The sequence below is a fragment of the Physeter macrocephalus genome, chromosome 6, assembly GCF_002837175.3.
Source record: "Physeter macrocephalus isolate SW-GA chromosome 6, ASM283717v5, whole genome shotgun sequence".
Lineage (NCBI taxonomy): Eukaryota > Metazoa > Chordata > Mammalia > Artiodactyla > Physeteridae > Physeter > Physeter macrocephalus.
The window spans coordinates 84,694,529-84,716,789 of record NC_041219.1 but is presented as its reverse complement, the minus strand read 5'-3'; the positions used below and the strand labels follow the sequence as shown (position 1 = coordinate 84,716,789).

General features: G+C 39.5%; 1 protein-coding gene across 1 annotated transcript in view; it reads right to left on the bottom strand.

The window, feature by feature from the left end:
• Positions 1-22,261, bottom strand: part of R3HDM2 (R3H domain containing 2) — a 169,321-nt gene that overhangs the window by 133,218 nt on the left and 13,842 nt on the right. The window lies entirely within an intron of this gene.

The following is a 22,261-nucleotide window of genomic DNA, read 5'->3' as shown; positions in this document are numbered from 1 at the left end:
TCAAAATATCCTACACTAGTCTCTACACATATGCAAAACAATTCTAGTGTCATGAAATTCACCCACAAGTACCCAACTGTAAGGCTCACCGGATCTCTAACTCAGATGTACTGCCTCATCCATCCAGGCGAAGTATAATAACTGTACTTATCAAGTATAATTTGAAGAGACATTGGAGAAAGCAGAGTAAATAGCCTCCAGCAATTCACCTAGGAGGGGAAAAATATTATCCCTTTCACCACCCAGAGTTTAGGCTCTAACAAGTTTTCAGCAACAGTCTAATAAAATTCTCAGAACAGTTTTGACTTTTCACTGGACTCTGTCTTAATTAAGCAGTCTGAGTGACAGTGCAAAAATTAATATGAAGATACTTTTCTTCCTTACTCCTAAAAGCCAAATACTGTCTGTCTTGACTATTCAAATCCCCAGAGATTTCAATTCTGCAGGAGCTCTACATGGTTCTAAATTTAGCCAAGTAATAGAAATAGTTGGAAGGCATGCAATTCATTTTAATATCTGCACCTTTATGTTGCCAGGCAGCTAATTTTTTTGTGTGTGTGTGGTATGCGGGCCTCTCACTGTTGTGGCCTCTCACGTTGCGGAGCTCAGGCTCTGGACGCGCAGGCTCAGCAGCCATGGCTCACGGGCCTAGCCGCTCGGTGGCATGTGGGATCTTCCTGGACTGGGGCACGAACCTGTGCCCCTGCATCGGCAGGCGGACTCTCAACCACTGCGCCACCAGGGAAGCCCCAGGCAGCTAATTTTTAAAGTAGTCTTAGAGCAGTCATCCACATAAAAGAACAAATATATAAGCCATGTAATCAATTGATAGGTTAGTAATTGTGTTAATTAAAATATTACCTATAACTTCTGTAAGTGACCAACATCACCCCTCCAAAAATATATTCTATATTTCTTACACAGGGATAGAGTTTTAAATATTTCAACAAAACATGGGACTTCCCTGGCAGTCCAGGTGTGGACTGGGTGTGGGTTTGATCCCTGGTCGGGGAACTGAGATCCCGCATGCCGTGCAGCACAGCCAACAACAACAAAAAAAACATGTTAATAGCAAATCACTTTCCTTACAGCTTATTTATGTTTCTACTTCAAAGGAACATATAGATAGGCTTAACAAGTTTCACCTTCAATGCAAAATGTTTTTGTACACTTTGCTATACAGCACAAATCAGCACAACATTGTAAATCAACTATACTTCAATTAAAAAAAAAAAAAACAAGGGGAAAAAAAGTTTTTGTAGAAAGGACTGACATGTCTCATTTCACGTAGAGTCCCAGAGCAGGACATTCTCAAGCTGTTGGACCATAAGTGACCAGGGTGTACCAGATCCCAATTCTAAGGATCTACTTTGGATTTTCTAAAACATCAGACCTCATAAGGAGCCATAAAACCATACTCCAGCATACATGTTCAATACAATAAACACCCTAATTTCATGTCAGTTTCCTAGACTGCGTCCACAGATCAATGTGTAAAACATATGTGCAGATGAATACAAGATGCAGGTTCAAAGCACAAAGTATAAAAGACATGGATTAGAACTTTCCCTATCTAAGGAGATTTTAATTCAGAGAGCTGAAAATAACAAAGAGGGAAACAACTCAAGTGACTATACCACAGAAAGAAAAAGCCTGGATTACATAAGAGTAAGAAGGATACAAATATTTATTTTCACCTTCACATGTCACCACTAAGTTAGGAGAAGAAAAAACAATACAATGCCAATTTTCTGCAAAACATCCCATCTCCTATGGCAAATCATCAGCACTGCCTATATATAACTCACTTCATTCTGAGAAGTAATTCAATTTAGACACTTTATTATCAAACAATTCTGGGAAGACATAGAAGGGTCTTAGATCTGGAATCCACTCTTACTTTTTGTACTGGAAATAACTGATCCCATAAAGATAGCAAAGGATAGATAATTAAGAATGAGAAGCAGTTCCCCTTTAAAGGAACCATTCCCCACTGAAGGTATCAGGGTTCCTTGCAGAAGTGACTGATTCCAGGTTTGTAAAGTACAAAGCGAGCCCAAAATACCTTGTTGTGCCAGGATGTAAGGAAGTCCTCAAAACTTGACTGGGACAAGTCAAAAAGACATAGGAGTTAGTTTGAAGGGGCTCCCACTGACCAAAGTGACGACAATTGTTGTATGCATAATACTAAGTATTGTCAGTATTTTTTTAAGTGCTTTTCCTTATTGAAAAAAAAAGTGGAAAAGAACAAAAATACACATATACACAAACCCCAAAGCTCTGAAATTAAGCATTAACAAACCAGGTTCATGATATATGATCAGTATCCAAAAACCCAACTATAAACAATGCCAAGCAGTGCTCCTCAGTATTATTTTTGCAATTGTTAGTCATGTTAAGTATCAAGAAAAAGAAAACACATCATTGCACATTACAGCCACCCCTCCAAAAAAGGCTAAAATTTTGACACTAGAGAATTGAATAATGTTTGATGCTATACCACAAACAGCTTCTGATGTATATCCTATGTGAAAAAGTCTTTACACATATATGACATATTTTTAATATTGATAAAGGATTGTAACATATTGAATTTTTTAAAATACCAAACCTATAGTGATCCTCAAAAACAAAAAAATGGGAGAAATAAAGTTCTTCTTTGTAGAATAACGCCAACTAGTAAATGTAGGAGGAATGACAGACTCAACATTTTGCAACAACCAATGTAATAACTAATTCAGACAAGGATCATCAATGAATGTTACCACCACTGGGCAAAACGCAGAGGAAAAGAAGAGTCATACCATCTTAACAGTATCATCCCACATATTGTTTCTTAATTACAAAGGGAAAAAGGCACCTTTACAAAGAAAAAATGTAGCCTATATCAACTTATCTAAGTGACCAAACTTATATCACAATGAGCACACAATACCTAAATAGTATTCTTGCCAAAAATATTTTATCTGAACCTAATCATGACAAATCCAAATTGTGAAACATTCTTCAACACAAGTGGCCTGAACTCTTCAAAAATATCAATGACACGAAAAACAAAAATAGAAAGAATTGCTCTGAATCAAAAGGCTAAAACAATATGAAAATTAAATGTAATTCATGATACTTGAATAAATCCAGGATTGGAAGGACAGCTATAAAGCAATATCTCAATTATTGAGATGATGGAGGAAATTTGATTATAGACTATAAATAATTATATATCACTGTAAAATATTTAAATGTGATAATGAGTTTGATAACAATATTATACTAATATAGTAAAATACCTTGTTCTTAGGTGATATATACTTAACAAATTCTGGGTGAAGTTTCCTGATGTGTGTAATTTCCTAATACAAATTCCTAATACACAATAAAAAATAATGTATATATGTATAGGGAGGGAAGGGAGAGAGGTGGAAAGTGAGAGAGAGAGGGAGGGAAGGGGTAAAGAAAGTGTGAGAGCACAAATGTGACGAAATATTCAATAAATATTAGGCAAAAGTCATATTGATGCTCATTGTTATCACTCTTTCAACTTTTCTATAGGTTTGGAATTCTTCCACATAAAAACTTGGTGCTGAAAAATAACAAGCAGCAACATTAACCCAAGCTCTTGGCTATCCAGTATAAATTTTGCTGTGTCCTAAAAGCAATTCCAGGTGATGATTACAAATGCAGACTTCAGCGTGAAACTGGGTTATGTTCTGGCTGCACGATAATGGACAAATAACCTAACCTAACCTCTCTGCAATGGTCTGAATGTGTCCTCTCAAAATTTATATGTTGAATCCTAACCCCCAAACATGATATTAAGAGGTGAGCCCTTTGGGGTGGTTAAGTCATGAGCTTACTGCCTTATAAAAAAGGTTCGAGAGAGATCCCTAGCTCCTTTCACCATGTGAGGACACAGTAAGATGCTGGCTATTAACCAGGACAAGGGCCCTCAGCAGAATCTGACCATGCTTGATCTTGGACTATCCAGTTTCCAGAACTGTGAGAAATAAATTTTTGTTGATGAGCCACCCAGTATTTTGTTATAGCAGTCTGAACAGATTAAGTCACTCCCTAAACCTCAACTGTAAATAGGGATAATACAGTACTACTCCATAGGGACTATCTTCTGAGGATTAAATGATCTACTATGTCCTATTATTATAATTCTGTGATATCACATTCTTTGTTCACTTAACTACCCTGTAAGTATATGGGGAGACTGGACCAATTTTTAGCCTTTCTCTGACTTGGCAACTAGCTTATAAGTTATAATAACTTTATTAAAATTTTGTGAATTGCCAAATATATCCAAATTCAAATAAAAGAATTAAAATGCATTCCATCTAAGGACCAATAAAAATAAATCCACCATTAGCACAAATGACAGAGCTAACATACTCTAAAGTACCTGTCAAAGCAGTAGCTTTTCACAGGTTACATTTGCTCCTTCCTCAAAATACTAGAGGGTCACCTGTCAGGAACAGACACAGGCTGCCTTGGTCCCAAAAATGTCAATCTTTACATTAAAATCCAATGCCCTCAGGCCAGAAGTGCCTCTTACATTCTGGAATTTCCTGGGGCTTCATGTCAGCTCTCTTATCACTCTGTAAGTTTGCCTGCATGATCCCATTTCCTATCATGGATTGAACACCCTTCATGTACAGAGTACTCCAAAAACCTAAATACCCCTGCTTCTCTGTAGAGCTCCGGATTCATTTAGACAACTAGCTGCTATACATTTCCAAAAGTGAACTTTACCAACACTCCTCTAAGCCGAAACCTGCCCCCGCTTTTTTAGTGATATAATTGATATATAATATTAGCTACAGGTATACAACATGATTCAATACATGTATATACTGTGAAATAATCACAAGTCTAATTAACATCCATCACCAGACATATTCACAATTTTTTCCTTGTAATGTCTAAGATCTTCTCTGCTAGAAACTTTCAAATATACAATACAGTATTAACTATAGTCCCCATGCTGTACATTTCATCCCCAAGACTTATATATATATGTGTGTATAAACATATACAACTGGAAATTTGTACCCTTTTGTCCACCTTCACCCATTTCAGCCATCCCCCACTCCCTGCCTTTGGCAACCACCAATCTGTTCTCTGTAGCTGTGAGATTCCACATAAGTGAGCTCATACAGTACTTGTCCTTCTCTGACTTATTTCACTTAGCATAATGCCCTCAAGGTGCATCTACCTAATCTATACTGTCACAAATAGCAGGAGTTCTTTCTTTTTCCTGTGTGTGTGTGTGTGTGTGTGTGTGTGTGTATACAGCCACATTTTCTTTATCCATTAATTCGTTGCTGGACACTTAGGTTGTTTCCAGGTCTTAGCTACTGGGAACAACGCTGCAGTGACATCAGGGTGCAGGTACCTCTTCAAGATAATGATTTCATTTCCTTCAAATATATATCCAGAAGCAGGACTGCTGAGTCACATGGTAGTTCTATTTTTTAATTTCTTGAGGAACCTCCATACTGCTTTCCATAGTGGCTAGCCCAATTTACATTCTCACCAACAGTGCACTAGGATTCCCTTTTCTCCACATTGTCACCAACACTTACTATCGCTTATCTTTTTGATAATGGCCATTCTAACAGGTGTAAGCTAACATCTCATTGAGGTTTTGATTTGCATTTTCCTGATGATTAGCGATGATGAGCACATTTCCATGTACCTGTTAGCCATCTGTATATCTTTTTTGGAAAAATGTCTATTCAGTTCCTCTATCCATTTTTTAATCAGATTGGTTTTTTTCCTATTGAGTTGCATGAGTTCTTTATACATTTCAGATATTAACCCTTTTTCAAATATATGATTTTTTGGAAGTATAGTTTATGTACAATATTATGTAAGTTATAGATGTACAGTATAGTGATTCACAATTTATCAAGGTTATACTCCATTTAGTTAGTATAAAATATTGGCTATATTCCATGTTGTACCATATACCCTTGTAGCTTTTTTTATATGTAATAGTTTGCACCTCTTTCGAATATATGATTAGTAAACATTTTCTCCCATATAGTAGGCTTTTTCATTTTGTTGATGGTTTCCCTTGCTGTGCAGAGATTTTTAGTTTGATATAGTCCCACTTATTCATTTGTGCTTTTGCTGTTTTTGCTTTTGGTGTCAAATCCAAAGAATCCCCAAGACTGATGTCAAGGAGCTTACTCCCTATGTTTCTTTCTACAAATTTTATGGTTTTAGGTCTTATGTTCAAGGCTTTAATCCATTTTGAGCCATTTTTTGTGTTTGGTGTAATATAGTAGTCCAGTTTTCCCAACACCATTTATTGAAGAGATTATCCTTTGCCTATTGTTTATTCTTGGCTCCTCTGTCATAAATTAATTGACCATGTGTGCATGGGTTTATTTCTGGGCTCTCTATTCTGTTCCATTAATCTATGTATCTGTTTCTATGCCAATACCATACTGTTCTGATTACTATGGCTTTGTAATATAGTTTGAAATCAGGAAGTATCATACCTTCAGTTTTGTTCTTCTTTCTCAAGATTTCTTTGGCCATTTGGTGTCTTTTGTGGTTCCACACAAATTTTAGGATTGTTTGTTCCCTGTGAAAAATGCGACTGGAATTTTGATAGTGATTGCATTGAATCTGTAGATTGCTGGGTTTTGTACCAAGGTTATGCTAGCCTCATAAAATGAATTTGGAGTTTGAGAAGGACTGGTATTAGTTCTTCTTTAAATGTTTGGTAGAATTCACCAGTGAAGCCATCTGGCCCTGGACTTTTGTCTGTTGGAAGGTTTTTTATTACTGATTCAATCTCTTTACTAGTACAGGCATACCTTGGAGATATTGCAGGATCAATTCCAGACCACTGTAATAATGCAAATATCAAAATAAAGCAAGTCACAAATTTTTTGGCTTCCCAGTGCATATGAAAGTTATGTTTAGACTATATTGTAGTCTATTAAGTGTGAAATAGCATTATGTCTAAAAAAAACAATGTACATACCTTAATTTTAAAATATTTTATTACTAAAAAATGCCAAAACAACATAATAGTAACATGGAAGATCACTGATCACAGATCACTGTAACAAATAATAATGAAGAAATTTGAAAAATTACAAGAATTCCCAAAACGTGACATGGAGACACAAAGTAAGCAAATGCTGTTAGAAAAATAGGGCTGAGAGACTTGATCAATGCAGGGTTACCACAAACCTTCAATTTGTAAAAATCACAGCATCTGTGAAGCACAATAAAGCCAAGCTCAGTAAAAGGAGGTATGCTTCTAATGGGATTCCTCAGATTTTCTATTTCTTCATGACTTAGTCCTGGTAGGTTGTATGTTTCTAGGAATTTATCCAATTCTTCTAGGTTGTCCAATTTGTTGGCATATAATTGCTCACAGTAGTCTCTTGAGGTACCAGGTGTTAACATCTCCTCTTTCATTTCCGATTTTATTTGAGTCCTCTTTTTCCCTTGGTGAGTCTAGCTACAGGTTTGTCTATTTTATCTTTTTTTTAAAAATAAAAACTAGCTCCTAGTTTCACTGTTCTTTTCTATTGTTTCTCTATTTTATTTATTTCTACTCTAATATTTATTTCCTTCCTTCTACTTATATTAGGTTTAGCTTGTTCTTCTTTTTCTAGTTCCTGGAGGTGTAAAGTTAGGTTATTTGAAATCTTTCTAATTTCTTAATGTAGGCATTTGTCACTATGAACTTCCCTTTTAGAAGTACTTTCACTGCATCCCATTGGTTTTGTATTTAGTATACTGTTATTTCCATTTTCATTCGTCTCTGGGTATTTTTTATTTTCTCTTTTTATTTCTCCTTTGACCCGTTGATTATTCAGTAGCATACGTTTAAGCTCTGCATGTTTATGAATTTTCCAGTTTTCCTCTTATCATTGATTTCTAGTTTCACACCACTGTGGTCAGAAAAGATTCTTGATATGATTCAATCTTCTTAAATTTATTAAGACTTGTTTCATGCCTGACATATACTCTATCTTGGAGAATGTTCCATGTGCACTTGAGAAGAATGTGTATTCTGTTACTTTTGGATGGAATGTTCTATACATGTCTGTTAAGTCTACCTGGTCTAACTTGTCATTTAAGGCCAATGTTTCCTTACTGATTTTCTATCTGCATGATTTATCCATTAATGAAAGTGGGGAATTAAGGTCCCCTATTATTGTGTTGCTGTCTATTTCTCCCTTTAGGTCAGTTAATATTTACTTTAAGTGCTCCTAAAACCTGCCCCCTTTCTTATCTCTGTTAGCAACACCACCCAGTCACCCAAAACAGAAACTGAGAGTCACCTATTCACAATTACTTCCCTCTCCTCTCATATTTAGCCAATTTCCAAACTCTGGCACCATCTCCTGGATCCACTTGATCTTCTCAGCTCCTGTCCTCTCTTCTCCACTCCCATCACTGATAGGCAGAGAATTCAGTTAATGGGACAAGACCTCCAGAGTTCTTTTTTGCCTCCAGCAGAGCAACTGGTTATGTTCCCATGATGACTGCTCTGTTGGCCTATCAGCCTTTATCCCTGAATAACTAAAATCTCTAACTTATCCTTGATGAACACGTAGTGTGAGTGAGAAATAAACCGTTGTTTCAAGCTATTAAGATCTGGGGGTTGTTTCTTACCCATCATACCCATGTCTATCCTGATTTCAACATCTTCTGCACTACTACAACAGCCCCCTAACAAGTGTCTCTCCCTCCACTCTAAATCCCCTGTATTTTTCCAAAGTGCTACCAGAGTTACCTTTATAAAACAATCATTCCATTTCTCTGATGAAAATCTTCTGAGGTTCCTTTTTGCCTCAAAATATTCCAGAGTCCTTAATATACCTTTTAAAGCCTACCGCAAAATTAGGCTCTATATACATTCTCTCCAGCCATTCAAAATAATGCTACCTCTCCATACATATCATAGTTTTTAATACTCCTGAGTCTTTGCCCAGGCTAGTCTATCTGCTTGAAATGCATTCCCACCCTATAGCACCCCACCCTACCTCTGCCTGCCTAGCCAAACAAACCACCTGGCAACTGTCCCTCCCATTTCCTCAACAGCTATTCAAATTTCTGTCTCTTCTCAAGGACCCTATTTTGCCAATGCTCTTTATTGGAACACACTAGCCCCCTAACCCAAAAGGATAAGTCTCCTAGATCACAAGGAATATCAGGGCTTTAAGGTAGGAGCTCCCTCAAATTCCTTTGTTCGGTTACCAAACATTTGTCCCCACCCCTTTCTTGATCTTTTCCTCTATCTTAATAAAGGAGATAATAATAATTCTACCTCTGCTCTGGATTTCATCTTCTCTTCATGCTCAAGGACTTCACTCCATTATCACGACTCTCTAATGTCTTTTGCTAATTCCCCGAACATATAAATATGCTCGTCTCTCATTTTTAAAAACTCTTCCTTGGGACTTCTCTGGCAGTCCAGTGGTTAAGACTCTGCGCTTCCAATGCAGGGGACATGGGTTTGATCCCTGGTCCGGGAAGATCCCACATGCCGTGGAGCAACTAAGCCTGTGCGCCCCAACTACTGAGCCTGAGCTCTAGAGCCCACGAGTCACAACTACTGAGCACGCGCACCACAACTACTGAAGCCTGCGCACCCTAGAGTCTGTGCACCGCAACTACTGAGCCTGCGCGTCACAACTACTAAAGCCCGAGCGCCTACAGCCCGTGTTCCGCAACGAGAAGCCACCGCAACAAAGAGTAGCCCCTGCTTGCCACAACTAGAGAAAGCCCGTGTGCAGCAACAAAGACCCAAAACAGCTATAAATTAATTAATTATTTTTTAAATTCAATATATTAAAAAAAAAATCAAGCCCCTACCTACCTTTCTAGCCTTTTCTATAAATAATCCCCACAAACATCCCATGTATAGGCATATCCTGTCCTTGAAGTTTGTTAAAGGCATCATGCTGCTCTGCTCTACACCTCCACCGTTTATGTAGGTAGTTCCTCCCCTAGAGCTCTCTTCCTTATACCTGTCTACCTGGTTAACTCCTGTCGGCCCTTCAAGATTCATAACCCCCTGACAGAAAGTCTTTCCAGATCTCCGTTGTACTTCCAAAGCACTTTGTGCATTCCTCTAGCTCAGAGTTCATCAGCCTGCAGTATCCTGACTGACTTCTCTAAGTTCTTTGAACGTAAGGACTATGTCTTGTTTTTTTACACCCCCAGAACCTAATACTTCGTTAACTATTCATATGCTAGTTCAATTAATGAATCCACTGAGATTCAATTCAAACTTTACCTTCTCTGAAAAGTTGAATCTGAAACTGTCATTTAGAATTAAGCATTCTTCCTCCTGCTTTCATATTACATTGTATTACCACCTTGTAACACTCATGACCTTGTAATTTATTTACTGTTTTGTAATGTATAAAAATGAAACATGAGCTCCTTGACAATAGGGACAATGTCGCATCTACCTTGGTATCTTTAGCATATAACACAATATCTAACCAAGAAACGGGCACCTGTTAAATGTTTGAATAAATGAGTAAGTTGCTCTTTTCATAAATTTGCTTGAGGTATTACCTGACTTGAAGATCACTTTCTACTGTAAAAATAGAGAAGAACCAGAAACTGAGAGAAGACCTTCTAACAAAGAACTGTCCTGGAAAGAAAACATATAGGTGATGTTTATTTTAACAAAGACTAATAATAAACTGAGTTTCTCTGATTTCTAAGCTAGTACTATATGACACGCTCATAGTGCACCAAAGCAAAAGCTGGGTTGGTAAGACGAAACAGTGGCAAGTGAATGCCTGTAATTCTTAATTGAAAATCTATAATCTTTTCAGAGGGCCTCAGGTGGCAGACTGCATGTGTGCGTGTGTGCGTATGGCTAAAACTGTGTCCCCTACTACGGGAAATGAGCAAAGCACAAGTCAACAATAAAGGACAGGACAGAACAGAGAGAACAGAAGAGACTCAAGGCCTATAAAACACATTATGGATCTGAACAGATCCTATAGCTGAATCCAGTCAGACTGCTAAACTGAAAAGACAATTGCTATTTCCCAACCTATAAGAAACTAACAGGCAGAAAAACATTTATGAAAGCAATGTTAATTCCAAAGAGAAAAAGGAAGAAAAAGAGAAAAATAAAGCACACAGAAATAAAGCACCATTTTATCTCTGCCAATATAACTTCAATGCTGTTCTGTTATCTAACAGCACTAAAGAACATTATTTAGAGACTAGTAATTTGATCGTGTTTAATATAGACTGTCCTTCTGTGAGGTAGGCGATGCTTGCTGACTGGTGCCACCAAATAGATGTAAATACATCCCAGCTACATGGAAAGTGTGCTCATTAATATCTGTAGATACCTTTTTGTCTCTCTTCTGTATTATCTACTAACTACAGGTGAAGTAAAATATTGAAGCTCGCCTAAGAATTCATTAAACGCAGCTTCAATCTCAAGTGTTTACATTTTAAATGAGTAAATGTATCAGGAAGTATTATTGTATTTAACCTTGAGACCTCCAAAAGTCAATTTTCCTGTACCCTAAAAGGAAACAGACCAACAACTCCATTTTACATATAAAGACACTGATTCAGCAGAGTTCATGAGGGTAAACTCAGCACAGCCTCAGAGAACTTCAAACAGGGTTAAAAATTCAAGCCTCCAAGCACTGGCTCTGATTTTACTCCCTCACAAAGGCTACACAGAAACTAAACAGGTTTGATTCCTTTCAGTAGTCCTATCTTACCATTCAATCACACTTAATTTTTCAGCCATCATACTCATTCAGCTAAAAAGAAAGAAAAAATATTTCTGCACTATCATATAGGGAAAATATTCCAAGAGCAAACCCTCTTCGTCTTCCTCTTCTTTTCTGTCAAACATAACTGCTAGGGCAACTAAGCCCATGCGCCACAACTATTGAGCCTGCGCTCTAAAGCCCGTGAGCTACAACTACTGAGCCCGAGTGCCACAACTACTGAAGCCCACGCGCCTAGAGCCCGTGCTCCGCAACAAGAGAAGCCAGCGCACCACAACAAAGAGTAGCCCCTGCTCGCCGCAACTAGAGAAAGCCCACGTGCAGAAAGGAAGACCCAATGCAGCCATAAATAAAAAATTTTTTTTAATTAAAAAAAAAATACTGCTAGAATAGAGAGTAAAACACAAAGAATAAATTTTAAACCAAATAACTCTGAAGGGAAAATAAGGAGAACTGGAAAGGGGGATAACTAATTTAAGGCTGAAGATACCATGATAAAGGTAAAACTTTGGTAGTACAGGCACAACTTAGTTTAGGATTTCAGTTGTTGGCCTTAGTATAGGGCAAAAACTTAGTTCAGGATTTCAGTTGTTGGCCTTAGTATAGCTCTGCCCCAAATCAAGACTCTAACAATGATCTCTCTTGGGTACAGTGTTAGCTAGGAGGGGCAAAACAACTGGCAAAGGGAATTCCCTGGTGTCCAATTGTTAGGGCTCTGTGCTTCCATTGCAGGGTGCACGGGTTCAATCCCTTGTCGGGGAACTAAGATCCCGCGTGGTGCGCCCTAAGAAAAAAAAAACTGACAAAATCACAATCTAGACACAGACCTCTAGAACATATACCTCAAATTACCTAATTATGTTTCTTTCCTTCTCTTTTCCTTACAGCTAGTAGAAGAATAAGACAAAAATCACATGCTCTAGAGCTCTTTTGGCACTGGAGAGATCACGATCCTAGCAAATTTAACTTCAGTGTGAGCAGAAAACTTAGAATGGAATGTACAGAGGGAAACATGGTAAAGACAAAGAGAAACCCAGCTTTGTGGAAACTGGTCCAAAAGAGGCAGACAAAATGAGAGTTTTGGGGATGCCCTGAAGGGTTCCAGAACATTACAACTAAACGAAGGAAGGTTTCTGTGGTTTTCCGGGAGAGAGGCGTCCAGTTGAAACAATGGTATACCCCAGGGCAGCAAGGTGTGACAACAGGGAAGGTGAAAGAACAAGTAATTCATCTGTAGCTGAAGCCTAACACTGAAAGCAAAGGGAAAACAGCAAAATGTAAGGCAGGTGAGATAAAGCAGCCAGATTTTTAAAATATATATGGGCTTCCCTGGTAGCACAGTGGTTAACAATCTGCCTGCCAATGCAGGGGACACAGGTTCGAGCCCTGGTCCGGGAAGATCCCACATGCAGTGGAGCAACAAAGCCCGTGCGCCACAACTACTGAGCCTGCGCTCTAGAGCCCGCGAGCCACAACTACTGAGTTCACGTGCCACAACTGAAGCCTGTGTACCTAGAACCGGTGCTCCACAAGAGAAAACACCACAGTGAGAAGCCCACGCACCGCAACGAAGAGTAGGCCCCGCTCGCCGCAACCAGAGAAAGCCCACACACAGCAATGAAGACCCAATGCAGCCAAAAATTTTAAAATAAATAAATTTAAAAAAAAAAAAAAAGAGGGCTTCCCTGGTGGCGCAGTGGTTGCGCGTCCGCCTGCCGATGCAGGGGAACCGGGTTCGCGCCCCGGTCTGGGAGGATCCCGCATGCCGCGGAGCGGCTGGGCCTGTGAGCCATGGCCGCTGAGCCTGCGTGTCCGGAGCCTGTGCTCCGAAACGGGAGAGGCCACAGCAGAGGGAGGCCCGCATACCACAAAAAAAAAAAAAAAAAAAAAAAAGAAAAAGATTCAAGAGAAACTGCAGAGATAAGAGGCTACTTAACTTATGATTACTGGATATTAAAGAGTAAGAAGGATTCAAGTATGGCATCCATGTTTCTGGCTTTTGCAACTAGGTAGTATGATTCAAAGAAAAAAGAACTCAGAAAGAACAGATTTCCATGAAAAAATTATTTCTGCTTTGAGCATGTTGAGTCTGAGGTGCTGTGTAACAGTCAAATAGAGATGTTCAAGAGACCACTGAATAAATGAGCCTAGAGCTCAGGTAAGAGATCAGAACTGGAGACAGAGACTCACAAATTGCCAGCTTATAACAGATGCCAAGTGAAGCCATCAGGGTGGATGAGACTGACAAACAGAACAATGTTCTTCTAAATGTCATCCAAGACAACTGACCAGAGACATCACAAACACCTGGAATGTTTGTTAAAATACAAACTCCTGGGCTCCATCCCAAGCCTACTAAGTCAAAAATCTCTGGGGATAAGCCCAGGAACACACATTTCATTCATTCATTCCATAAATGTGTATTGAGGGACTATTCTAGGCATTAGGAAATACAACAGATATAAAATAAACAAGGTCCCTGTCCCATAGGTTTTGGGTTCTAGGCATGGCCAGACTACAGGCAAGAAAACAAACAAGATAACTTAAGATAGTGGTTTAAGTGCTATGGAGAAAATAAAACAGAAATTTAGTGAAGCAATAGTAAGAAAAGGGAAGTGTGGTACAAGTTAAGTCAGAGCAGCTGGCAGAGGCGAGATCATGAAGGCTTTTGTAAGCCACATTCTTAAATTCTCCAAGAGATGCTTATGCCTTTAAGGTTTAAGAATCAGAGGTAAAGAGGGAGAATACGACAGTAACCTTAAGGAAAACACATATTTAAGGGATGAGCAGGAGAAAAAGAGCCAGGAATGCAAGTGGAAAAGAAAGTAGTATCACTGAAACATTTCAAGAAAGAGAAGGGTCAACATGACAAACACTCCAGAAAACCTGAATTAAGATAAGGATGAAAAGAAGTCCGTTAGATTAACAAGGCCCACCATGTTCTTCCCATTGATTTTTACGGCTGCTGGGAGCTGCTCCACCAATAGTATTAGAAACACTAAGTGACCACTTCTTGTAGATGTGTATATTCACCTGCTACCCATCCATAGCACATTGTTTCCTGGAAGTTATCAGCTGGTTACTAGTCCTAGATCTTCTTCTTCCCTTCTCCCACAGAATCAAAAAGGAGAAAATATAATTTGTGAGTATAGGGAGAAAAAATGTATTTCAAATGTATCCCTTATTAAGTTTGGATTGTCACTGCCTTGATTACTTTCCTCCTAGTTCTGTTATAAAGCTTACACAAGTCTGAACCACCCTTCTCCAAGGAAGCATTCCCCATAATGCTGCTCATGTGCCAAAACCACGCACAAATTCTTACAACTGGCACATCCAACAAAAACACAGCCCCCACAAAAATATGAACTGCATACCTGGAAAATCTAGTCTTTTAATATGAATGTTGACCACTTTAAGGTCCGATCAGCTTTTAGGAAAGAGAAAAGTGCTTTGCAGATATGAAATATGGTTTTGATCATTATTAATCATGATCATTTTGATCATGATTAATAATAAACACTGAAGCACAAATGTTGTTATCAACATGAAATATACCAAAAACATCCATACAAGGAAGATAATGAATCAAGGAGCAGAGGAAACTAGCTAATAATGTTAAAAGTCTATCTCTATTCTATACACTAGACAAGAATTGTATGGAAGACTAACAGTGGGAGCAAAATTATCTCCAACATACCACTTGACTAGTCTGCAAACCAGCATTTTCTCTTTCTTTTCCCACTACAGACTCACAACCAATAAATATCAATTAGAAATAAACTAATTTATTTTATTAAACTTAGAAGGTTTTGCACAGCAAAGGAAACCGTAAACAAAGCAGACAACCCTCAGAATGGGAGAAAATATTTGCAAATGAGGCAACCAACAAGGGATTAATCTCCAAAATATGTAAACAGCCCATGCAGCTCAATATCGAAAAAACAAACAACCCAATGAAAAAATAGGCAGAAGAGGGACTGCCCTGGTGGTGCAGTGGTTAAGACTCTGCCTGCCAATGCAGGGGACACGGGTTTGAGCTCTGGTCCAGGAAGATTCCCACATGCCATGGAGCAACTAAGCCCATGCACGACAACTACTGAGCCTGTGCTCTAGAGCCCGCGAGCCACAACTACTGAGCCCGCTCGCCTAGAGCCTGTGCTCCGCAACAAGAGAAGGCACTGCAGTGAGAAGCCCGTGAGCCACAACTACTGAGCCCGCTCACCTAGAGCCCGTGCTCCGCAACAAGAGAAGGCACTGCAGTGAGAAGCCCACACACCGCAACGAAGAGTAGCCCCCACCCGCCGTAACTAAAGAAAGCCCACGCACAGCAACAAAGACCCAACACAGCCAAAAATAAATAATAAATAAATTAATTAAATTTTTAAAAAATGGGCAGAAGATCTAAACAGACATTTCTCCAAAGACATAAGATGGCTAAAAAGCACATGAAAAGATGCTCAACATCATCTAATTATTAGAGAAATGTAAATCAAAACTACAATGAAGTATCACCTCATACCGGTAAGAATGGCCATCATCAAAAAATCTACAAACAGTAAATGCTGGAGAGGGTGCGGAAAAAAGGGAACCCTCCTACACTGTTGGTGGGAATGTAAATTGGTACAGCCACTACGGAGAACAGTATGGAGGTTCCTTAAAAAACTAAAATAAACCCAGCAATCCCACTCCTGGGCATATACCTGGAGAAAACCATAAGTCAAAAAGATACTTGCACCCCAATGTTCACTGCAGCACTATTTACAATAGCCAAGACATGGAAGCAATCTAAATGTCCATCAACAGACAAATGGATAAAGAAGATGTGGTACATATATACAACGAAATATTACTCAGCCATAAAAAAGAACAAAATAATGCCATTTGCAGCAACATGGATGGACCCAGAGATTGTCATATTGAGTGAAGTCAGTCAGACACAGAAAGACAAATATCATATGTTTATACGTGGAATCTAAAAAAAAAAGGGTCCAGGGCTTCCCTGGTGGCGCAGTGATTGAGAGTCCGCCTGCCGATGCAGGGGACACGGATTCGTGCCCCGGTCTGGGAAGATCCCACATGCCATGAGCGGCTAGGCCCGTGAGCCATGGCCACTGAGCCTGCGCGTCCGGAGCCTATGCTCCACAACGGGAGAGGCCACAACAGTGAGAGGCCCGCGTACCGCAAAAAAAAAAAAAAAAAAAAAAGAAAAAAGGGTCCAATGAACTTATTTACAAAACAGAAATAGAGTCACAGATGTAGAAAACAAACTTATGGTTACCAAGTGGAAAAGAGGGCGGAGGGACAAATTGGGAGGCTGGGATTGACATACACACACTATTATATATAAAATAGATAACTCATAAGAACCTACTATATAGCACAGGGAACTCTACCTAATACTCTGTAATGACCTATATGGGAAAAGAATCTAAACAAGAGTGGATATATGTATAACTGATTCACTCTGCTGTACAGCAGAAACTAACACAACACTGTAAATCAACTATACTTCAATAAAAATTAATTTTTTTAAAAAAAAGAGAAAGAAACTGAGTTATTTTAAACCCTGCTGATTACCTCACTTATCTTTACGCTTCTAGCTCTAAAGGATAAGGACTTAAGCTGAGATCTTTTGGGACCTGAGTAATTGTGTGGGTGCAAACCTATAGTTTTTATTTGCCTGCAAAAGATTTTGAGATCTTCAATGAAAAACAAAATCAAGCTGCAAAACACACTATTAACACCTTTAGAGCATTGGGCTAAGTCAGAGAAGAGACCTTACAAGAGCATTTAACCACTAGCTTCATTTTTTTTTCCCCAAGAAAATACCGGGAAAGGCCTGAAAAGTATCTCCCAGGAAAAATCAAAGTCTTTGACAATTTAGAAAAGCAAGCAAGCAGTTAAAGGGACTGAAAAGATTTTTTATTTTCTTGTGGTATACAAACTAAGGAGGAATAGAATAAACTGAGTCCCTTAAAAATACCAGAAGTGTTTTGACTATTGGGAGATATGACTGCCTGAGGCTTTTTTACCTTTTCTCCTTATTCTCTCTCATCTCGAGGCTGGGGGTCCCAATTTTATCAGTTCTTTTTTTAAAAGCACAGTTAAGTACTCTGGGAAACTTACTGTCAAAACTAGAAAACTGAAAGAGCTTTCCCAGTATAGGTTCAAACAACTGGACTGAACAACTCATAAGAGATCTTGCAGAAAAGCAAAAAGAGGGGACTTCCCTGGTGGTCCAGTGGTTAAGACTCCATGCCCCCAATGCAAGGGGGCTGGGTTCTATCCCCAGTCAGGGAACTAGCTCCCACATGCATGCCACAATTAAAAGTCCACATGCTGCAACTAAGAGCCCACATGCCACAACTAAGGGATCCCGCATGCTGCAACAAAGTTCCCACATGCCGCAACTGAGACCAGTGCAGCCAAAGAAATAAATAAATATTTTTAAAAAAAAAAAGAAGAAAAGCAAAAAGAACACCTGGATTTAGGAAACATCCCAGAATCCTTCTTTTCATACCGCCTAAAGTAAAAATGATGAAACCACTGCAGATTATTGTAATTAGGGCTTTCAATACCAATTTTTTTTAAGTGTTAGAGAAATTAGATACACACTACGGAAATCTGAGGGAACTCAAAGAGGAGTTAAAACAGATCAAGGTTAAGAAATCTTTCCTATCTATATCTGTTTTCAGAAATAAACTCAAACTTAAGAAGGAATGGACAGAGTAACTTTATTGGAGAGATGGAACAAGTGCTACACTGCTAAAGTGACAATCATGTTAAGAACAAAAGGTAGCCACTAAAAGACAATTAAGTGGCATGTTTTCCACAGACAGTGAAAAGGATACAGCTGGAGGAAAATACTAAAGCCACTGTGTAAGAAGAATATCTCTAAAATCAGACCCACCAACTGTATTCATGCACACATATTCAAGCCATGAGTCCAGTTATTTTTCCTATTTGTAAGCTGGCAGCACATTCCACAGAGGGACACTCAGAGTCCTTTATCCCATCTTACAAGTAGGCACATGTAAAAAAAAAAAAAACAAACACACACACACACACACACACACACACACACACACACACACAAATACACACACACAGAGAATTTCACAAAATTCTCTCCTCTGTACTTCCTGGGACCATGTAACCAAAATCCAACACTTTTTATCCCTTCCTCAAAATCTGCTTTTTCCTGAAAGCTTTCCTTGAGTGCATGAAGAGATCTGGTACAGGAATAAGCAATGCATCATTCAGAAACCATTACCTATACTGAAACACTGTCAGTACTCAGTACAGTATTTATCTCTAAGAGGTGAGAACATGGCATAGAGATGTTTGAATGTCTCTGGGTCCTGAGAAAGACTTCCTAGAAACTTTGTGAAAGGATTTTAAGAGACAAGAGAAATGAGGTAGAAGCCTTATTAATGTGCCAAAATTATGTCAGAAATTATTCACAAAATGAGAATATACCTCTTTACAATAATAATAATAACAGAACCAGGGCTTCCCTAGTGATGCAGTGGTTGAGAGTCTGCCTGCTAATACAGGGGACACGGGTTCGAGCCCTGGTCTGGGAGGAACCTACATGCCGCGGAGCAACTAGGCCCGTGAGCCACAACTACTGAGCCTGCGCATCTGGAGCCTGTGCTCCGCAACAAGAGAGGCCGCGATAGTGAGAGGCCCGCGCACCGCTATGAAGAGTGGCCCCCGCGTGCCACAACTAGAGAAAGCCCTCGCACAGAAACGAAGACGCAACACAGCAAAAATAAATAAACTAATAAACTCCTACCCCCAACATCTTCTTTAAAAATAATAACAGATCCAGTCTAATAGATACAAGTTCCCCAATCCTCCCACTCCCACTTCCCACTCAAACCGTTCTCTCATGGGCCTGGAAGCTTTCAATGTCCTGGCAAAAGTTTAAACAAAAACCTAGCTTTGCAACCAGCATTCCTACAAAGTGTTAAAAGCACCACCTCGCCCGCTTTGCCTTCCTAAGCTGGAAAACAGTTGCCAGGACTGCCCCAAAGAGAAATCTCATCCAGGCCACTCTAGCCAGAAGATCAATGAAGGTAACAAATATACCAATCAAGAAGTGAGAAAGGGGGCTTCCCTGGTGGCGCAGTGGTTGCGCGTCCGCCTGCCGATGCGGGGGAGCCGGGTTCGCGCCCCGGTCTGGGAGGATCCCGTGGGCCGTGGCCGCTGGGCCTGCGCGTCCGGAGCCTGTGCTCCGCGGCGGGAGAGGCCGCGGCAGAGGAAGGCCCGCATACCACCAAAAAAAAAAAAAAAAAAAAGTGAGAAAGGAAAAAATAAATGAGGGATAAACCACACAACTCAGGGGGCCTGCTCCTTTTACCCTCAGACAATATAATTTAGTTGCTAAAAATGACCCCACAAATGGATTTGTAGAAAAAAGAATCAGATGTTCCCCAAAACCGAACACTCCACCATTGTTAAAGAAAGCTATTCTTACAAGTTTTCAAGCTCAACTGTCTCCACATGAATGGGGGGGAAAAAAATCTAACCCATACAGCCCAGACCATAAATACTAACATCTTCAGTGCACTGAAAAATTCAAAGTGGAACCAGCCTACTCAGTTCTCTGGGGCCAAAGAGGTAAGGATGGTGATGTTTGTCTCATCAGGGATGTGAACAAACCTAAAGGCAAGAAGCCTGAAACAGTAAAAATTCTAGCCACATGAAATCTGAGATAATCTTCCTCAGAGACCACCAACACCACACTCCATCCTCTCTGCCTTCAAAGTGCTTTCACTCAATGACCTGAAAGCACAAGACTTCTGTCAAAACAGAAACGTGGCAAGAACTGACCAAAAAAAAATCTCAAGTTCTTCCAGTAAATACCTTACAAAATACTAGTGGAAATACATGTCTCTCATTTATGGCAATGAGTGAGTTCGAGAATAAAACTCCTCTTCTTGGGGACTTCCCTGGTGGTTCAGTGGTAAAGAATCTGCCTTACAACACAGGGAATGCGGGTTTGATCCCTGGTCAGGGAACTAAGATCCCACATGCCACGGGGCAACTAACCCTGTGTGCCACCTCAACTAGAGCCCACGCGCTCTGGAAGCTGTGCACCACAACTACAGAGCCCACGCACCCTGGAGCGCACACGCCACAACTAGAGAGAAGCCCACACACCACAACCAAGAGCCCGCATGCCTCAACGAAGATCCCCCCGTGCCGCAACTAAGACCCGACACAGCCAAAAATAAAAATAAAATAAATAAATCTTTAAAAAAAAAACTCTTCTTTACCTATTCAATCAATAAATTTGTTGAGCACCTACTGCATATCAAGGGCTATACTAAGGGCTGAGGATACAGCAACTAACAAAACAAGACCATCTAAACCTCATGAAACTTACACTCTAATGCGGGAGACTAAATATGTATAGCATGTTATAGGTTGATAAAGGGTAAGCAGGAAAATAAAGCAAAATGGGATAGGAAGTTATGTAAATATATGTGGAGGAATGGTTTTGGAATTTAGATAGCTGAGGAAATGTCACTGTTAGAGTGACATCTGAGTAAAGCCCTGAAGGTTAGGGTACAAGGCTATGCAGCTTTACACAGAAAAGGTGATCCATGAAGATCCAAGTGCCAGGTGCTGAGGCAGAAGTGTACCTGATGTGCTCAAGGAACAGAGAGGAGACCAGTGAATATGTCTGGGGGGTGGGGCGGGGAGGTTGCTACATATCTTGGACTTTAAAGACGGCTGTAAAGTCTCTGATTTTTATTCTGATAGAGGAAGGTAACCAACTCCTCTTCAGACTTCTTTCAATTAAAAAAAATCAGGCACCCTATTCTTATATGTGCAAGTTTTTAAATTTTTGTTTTAAATTGAAGATCTACAGTGTAGATCCTAGAGTGGACACGAAACTGGAACTTAAACTCTGAAATACAACTTTCACTGAAAGTTCATCAGACCTTCAAGAAAGATTCTCTGTTCTCTCAACTCTGTGGAGAACTGCAACAGGGAGGAAAAATACAACTAAAAATGAACTGAATGGACTAACTACTACCACTTTCCACCACTACTTAAGCCGTTTTAGTCTTGATGTCCCAGACTCTAAAAAGGGGGGAAAAAAATAGGAGAAATAAAACGAGAAGTGAAAAAAAAAAAAAAGGCACTAGGAAGAAAGGAGCCACAAACAACTGATTCAAGTGCCAATTTGACTATCCAAAAGTACAATAAAAAGGCAAGGAATGTGTGACATTCCTGAAGTGGAACCTGTCACCTCCCTCCTCCCCAGTCTCCATGCTGCCTACCAACATAGACAGGGCTCAGGCTTCCCAATTTTGGTTAAGTCTATTTGAAAATATATAAATAAAAGGACATTCATTCAACTGAGAGCTGAATTTAAATTTTCCCACACCTCTCTTTGATTTAATGAACGTCTGGGACTGTTATTCGATCATTTCTCATCATTATCCAAGAACAATTCACTTTGAGTGAATAAATATTCTGAGGAC